Source organism: Pristiophorus japonicus, chromosome 3 (genome assembly GCF_044704955.1).
Source record: "Pristiophorus japonicus isolate sPriJap1 chromosome 3, sPriJap1.hap1, whole genome shotgun sequence".
Classification (NCBI taxonomy): Eukaryota; Metazoa; Chordata; class Chondrichthyes; family Pristiophoridae; genus Pristiophorus; species Pristiophorus japonicus.
In genome coordinates, this window is record NC_091979.1 from 182,064,099 (window position 1) to 182,070,475 (window position 6,377).

A 6,377-nucleotide genomic window follows, 5' to 3' on the forward strand; every position below is an offset into this window, starting at 1 on the left:
TAGTCACTGCCTGCCATTCTGAAATGGATCTGTTTATTCCTCTTTGCTTCCTGACTGACAACCAGTTCTCTATCCACGTCAATAAATCACCCCCATACCATGTGCTTTAATTTTGCACACTAATCTCTTGTGCAGGACCTTGTCAAAAGCCTTTTGAAAGTCCAAATATACCACATCCACTGGTTTTCCCTTGTTCACTCTACTAGTCACATCCTCAAAAAATTCTAGAAGATTTGTCAAGCATGATTTCTCATTCATAAATCTATGCTGACCTGGACCAATCCTATCACTGCTTTCCAAATGCGCTGCTATTACATCTTTAATAATTGATTCCAACATTTTTCCCACTACTGATGTCAGGCTAATCGGTCTATAATTCCCTGTTTTCTCACCCTCCTTTTTTAAAAAGTGGTGTTACATTAGCTACCCTCCAATCCATAGGAACTGATCCAGAATCTATAGAATGTTGGAAAATGACCACCAATGCATCCACTATTTCCAGGGCCACTTCCTTAAGTACTCTGGAATGCAGACTATCAGGCCCTGGGGATTTATCGGCCTTAAATCCCATCAATTTCCCTAACACAATTTCCTGACCAATAAGGATATCCTTCAGTTCCTCCTTCTCGCTGGACCCTCGGTCCCCTAGTAGTTCCGGAAGGTTATTTGTGACTTCCTTAGTGAAGACAGAACCAAAGTATTTGTTCAATTGGTCTGCCATTTCTTTGTTCCCCATTATAAATTCACCTGATTCTGACTGCAAGGGACCTACAGTTGTCTTCACGAATCTTTTTCTCTTCACATATCTATAGAAGCTTTTGCAGTCAGTTTTTAATGTTCCCTGCAAGCTTCCTCTCATACTCTATTTTCCCCCTCCTAATTAAACCTTTTGTCCTCCTCTGCTGAATTCTAAATTTCCCAGTCCTCAGGTTTGCTGCTTTTTCTGCCCAATTTTTATGGATTTACACTATCCCTAATTTCCCTTGTTAGCCATGGTTGAGCCACCTTCCCCGTTTTATTTTTACGCCAGATAGGGATGTACAATTGTTGAAGTTCATCCATGTGATCTTTAAATGTCTGCCATTACCTATCCAATGTCAACCCTTTAAGTATCATTCGCCAATCTATCCTAGCCAATTCACGTTTCATACCATCGAAGTTACCTTTCTTTAAGTTCAGGACCCTAATCTCTGAATTAACTGTGTCACTCTCCATCTTAATAAAGAATTCTATCATATTATGGTCACTCAAGGGGCCTCGCACAACAAGATTGCTAATTAATCCTCTCTCGTTACACAACACCCAGTCTATGATGGCCAGCTCTCTAGTTGGTTCCTCGATATATTGGTCTAGAAAACCATCCCTTACACACTCCAGGAAATTCTCCTCCACCGTATTGCTACCAGTTTGGTTAGCCCAATCTATATGTAGATTAAAGTCACCCATGATAACTGCTGTACCTTTATTGCACGCATCCCTAATTTCCTGTTTGATGCTGTCCCCAACCTCACTACTACTGTTTGGTGGTCTGTACACAACTCCCACTTGCGATTTCTGCCCTTGCGGTGTTCCGCAGCTCTACCCATACAGATTCCACATCATCCAAGCCAATATCCTTCCTTACTATTGCATTAATCTGCTCTTTAACCAGCAACGCTACCCCACCTCCTTTTTCCTTCTGTCTATCCTTCCTGAATATTGAATACCCCTGTATGTTGAGTTCCCAGCCTTGGTCACCCTGGAGCCATGTTTCCGTAATCCCAATTACATCATATGCATTAACAGCTGTCTGAGCAGTTAATTCATCCACCTTATTACGAATGTTCTTCGCATTGAGGCACAGAGCCTTCAGGCTTGTTTTTTTTAACACTCTTTGTCCTTTTAGAATTATGTTGTAATGTGGCCCTTTTTGATTTTTAGCTTTGATTTCTCTGCCTTCCACTTTCCCTTATCTCTTTTCTACCTTTTGCTTCTGCCCCCATTTTACTTCCCTCTGTCTCCCTGCATAGATTCCCATCCCCTGCCATATTAGTTTAAACCCTCCCCAACAGCGCTAGCAAACACGCCCCCTAAGACATCGGTTCCGGTCCTACATAAGAACATAAGAACATAAGAATTAGGAACAGGAGTCAGCCATCTAGCCCCTCGAGCCTGCTCCGCCATTCAACAAGATCATGGCTGATCTGGCCGTGGATTCAGCTCCACTTACCCACCCACTCCCCGTAACCCTTAATTCCCTTATTGGTTAAAAATCTATCTATCTGTGATTTGAATACATTCAATGAACTAGCCTCAACTGCTTCCTTGGGCAGAGAATGCTACAGATTCACAACCCTCTGGGAGAAGAAATTCCTTCTCAACTCGGTTTTAAATTGGCTCCCCCGTATTTTGAGGCTGTGCCCCCCAGTTCTCGTCTCCCCGACCAGTGGAAACAACCTCTCTGCCTCTATCTTGTCTATCCCTTTCATTATTTTAAATGTTTCTATAAGATCACCCCTCATCCTTCTGAACTCCAACGAGTAAAGACCCAGTCTACTCAATCTATCATCATAAGGTAACCCTCTCATCTCCAGAATCAGCCTAGTGAATCATTTCTGTACCCCCTCCAAAGCTAATATATCCTTCCTTAAGTAAGGTGAGCAAAACTGCACGCAGTAATCCAGGTGCAGCCTCACCAATACCCTACACAGTTGCAGCAGGACCTCCCTGCTTTTGTACTCCATCCCTCTCGCAATGAAGGCTAACATTCCATTCGCCTTCCTGATTACCTGCTGCACCTGCAAACTAACTCTTTTGGATTCATGCACAAGGACCCCCAGGTCCCTCTGCACCACAGCATGTTGTAATTTCTCCCCATTCAAATATTATTCCCTTTTACTGTTTTTTTTTCCAAGGTGGATGACCTCATATTTTCCGACATTGTATTCCATCTGCCAAACCTTAGCCCATTCGCTTAACCTATCTAAATCTCTTTGCAGCCTCTCTGTGTCCTCTACACAACCCGCTTTCCCACTAATCTTTGTGTCATCTGCAAATTTTGTTACACTACACTCTGTCCCCTCTTCCAGGTCATCTATGTATATTGTAAACAGTTGTGGTCCCAGCACCGATCCCTGTGGCACACCACTAACCACCGATTTCCAACCCGAAAAGGACCCATTTATCCCGACTCTCTGCTTTCTGTTAGCCAGCCAATTCTCGATCCATGCTAATACATTTCCTCTGACTCCGTGTTCCTTTATCTTCTGCAGTAACCTTTTGTGTGGCACCTTATCGAATGCCTTTTGGAAATCTAAATACACCACATCCATCGGTACACCTCTATCCACCATGCTCGTTATATCCTCAAAGAATTCCAGTAAATTAGTTAAACATGATTTCCCCTTCATGAATCCATGTTGCGTCTGTTTGTTTGCACTATTCCTATCTACATGTCCCGCTATTTCTTCCTTAATGATAGCTTCAAGCATTTTCCCCACTGCAGATGTTAAACTAACCGGCCTATGGTTACCTGCCTTTTGTCTGCCCCCTTTTTTAAACAGAGGCGTTACATTAGCTGCTTTCCAATCCGCTGGTACCTCCCCAGAGTCCAGAGAATTTTGGTAGATTATAACGAATGCAGATGCTATAACTTCCGCCATCTCTTTTAATACCCTGGGATGCATTTCATCAGGACCAAGGGACTTGTCTACCTTGAGTCCCATTCGCCTGTCCAGCACTACCCCCCTAGTGATAATAATTATCTCAGGGCCCTCCCTTCCCACATTCCCGTGACCAGCAATTTTTTGCCATGGTTTTTGTGTCTTCCACTGTGAAGACCGAAGCAAAATAATTGTTTAAGGTCTCAGCCATTTCCACATTTTCCATTATTAAATCCCCCTTCTCATCTTCTAAGGGACCAACATTTACTTTAGTCACTCTTTTCTGTTTTATATATCGGTAAAAGCTTTTACTATCTGTTTTTATGTTTTGCGCAAGTTTATTTTCGTAATCTATTTTTCCGTTCTTTACTTTCTTGTAATGGGATTGAATCGGTACTGAGCTGTTCACCAGATGCTGGTGATAGGGGCCCTAAAATTCCACAAGGGTTCCCCAGATTTCCACTGGGCAGGGCCTGCCAGAGGTGCGGCAGGAGACTTAGGCGGATTTCAGGGCTAATGGTCACAAGAGGCATCCAAAGCGGATGAGGACTTCCAACTTGCTGATCCTTGTGTGGTGTAATGAAGGAACTGTTGGTGAAATGCTGATGGGTTTGGGCCAGCTTTGCCTGAAAGTGCAAAGAGTGAATAGTGCAAGAATGGATCAGATTTACTAAGGAAATAAAGATGTTGGTCTTTTTTACAGAGGTACAGTTCAGTACAACATCTCTGGCCTCCTTTTTCACAGGTTGAGCAGTTATCTACACTTCTGGACAAGAGTAAGAGGAAATTAGATTGATAATTGTACTTTAAAAAAATTATTTCTCTAGACAGACCATCTAACTCACCCTCATTATTGAATAATGACTCAGATATTTTTAATATACTTACACATAGCTCATTATTTAGTTGACTGGAAAATGTTGTATCAAATCACATAAATAAAGGGTTTGTGTTACAAGCAACCTGTGAGTTCTCAACAAATTTGTCTGCACTTTGAGTTAGCACTTGAGCAAATCTTCATTTTCAAACGATACCCTCTTCATTTTGGAATTTCTGCTGCACGGACATTCAATTGAGGGAGGTTGAACAGCCTGAAATAGTGGAAAGTGGTTATCATCTCCTTCCCTGTATTGGCATCTTCAACAAATCAAATCAATCATTTTGGTAAGAAAAATAAGGAGGTCACATGTTACTTGGAAAATAAGAATCTAAATGGGTTAGAGGAGCAAAGGCATCTGGGAGTACAAATACACAAGTCACTAAAAGTTACAACACAAGTTAATAAGGCCATAAGGATATAATTGAAAAGTAGAAAAGTTATATTATACCTGTATCGAACCAGTATAATAGTACTGGTCATAATATTATAAAAAGAATATAGAAGCACTGGAGAGGGTGCAGAGAATATTTACAAGGATGATTCCAGAAATGCGAGGGTATATATATCAAGAAAGGATGAACAGGCTGGGTCTCTTTTCTCCTGAAAAGAAAAGGCTGAGGGGTGACCTAATAGAGGTCTTTAAAATTATGAAAGGTTTTGATAGAATTGATACAGAGAGAGTGTTTCCACTTATGGAGAAGAGCATAACTAGAGGTCATCAATATAAGATAGTCACCAAGAAATCAAATAGGGAATTCAGAAGAAACTTCTTTACCCAAAAAGTGGTGAGAATGTGGAACTCACTACCACAGGGAGTGGTTGAGGCGAATAGTATAAATGCATTTCAGGGGAGGCTAAAAAAGTATATGAGGGAGAAGGGAATAGAGGGTTATGTTGATAGATTTAGATGAGGAAGGATGGGAAGAGACTCGAGTGGAACATAAATGCCAGCATGGACTGGTTGGGCTGAATGACCTGTTTCTGTGCTGTATATCCTGTGTAATCCAACATGGACTGAGCCCAGAAACCGTTATGTGAGATGTTATTTTGTACGGCAGCTGTTTGCCGTGGCACTTTCTTCATTGGGGAAACTATGCTGGTGGTGCATCTACAGCTTTCTTGATCTGACTGTGGTTTATAACATTATTTGTTCGAGCAGGGTTATTCTCCAGTGTGTTGCGATCCAGGCAGACTAAAATGGCAACATTACCAAACATTGCATGACTGGAAAGGATCATCACACATTCATGGGGCTAGACTTTCCACTGATGATCGCTGGGCTAGAGCCCATCTATCGCCCAATTAGACAGGCTATCGCCCATTTTACTTAAAAAATGGAAAGTTGGGCTGGAACATCGCCCAAAGATCACCGGCCCAACTTTCGGCGCACAAGAATTTCACATTGCCGAGGTGATCACCCACTGCAATTTTCGCCACATCGCCCACACATCGCCGGGCTGAACGCTCACCGACAAGATCGTTGGAGATCGCTGGAGAAAAGCTGCTCCTAACTAGCACTGTTCACAGAACTCGACACTACGACGCCATTTTGAAAGTCAGAGGAAGTGAGAGGCTGCTTAATTAAAGGGCTTATCAGGATCATTTTAATTTGTGAGTTATTTAAGGGCCTTACTGACTGATCTGCTCATATTTATATTTATTGATGACCATAAAGGGCATTTATAGCATTCGTGATGGGGTCTATAACTTCCCTACCATTACTTGTAAATGCTCACATGCTGGAGATTGAAGTTGGGTTTCGTGAAGGGCCCAATCAAAGAGGTGGCAGACTGAGGCGGAGGAGGAGACCTTACACCAGACGAACTTACAGGGAAATGCAATCATACCTGAACTTG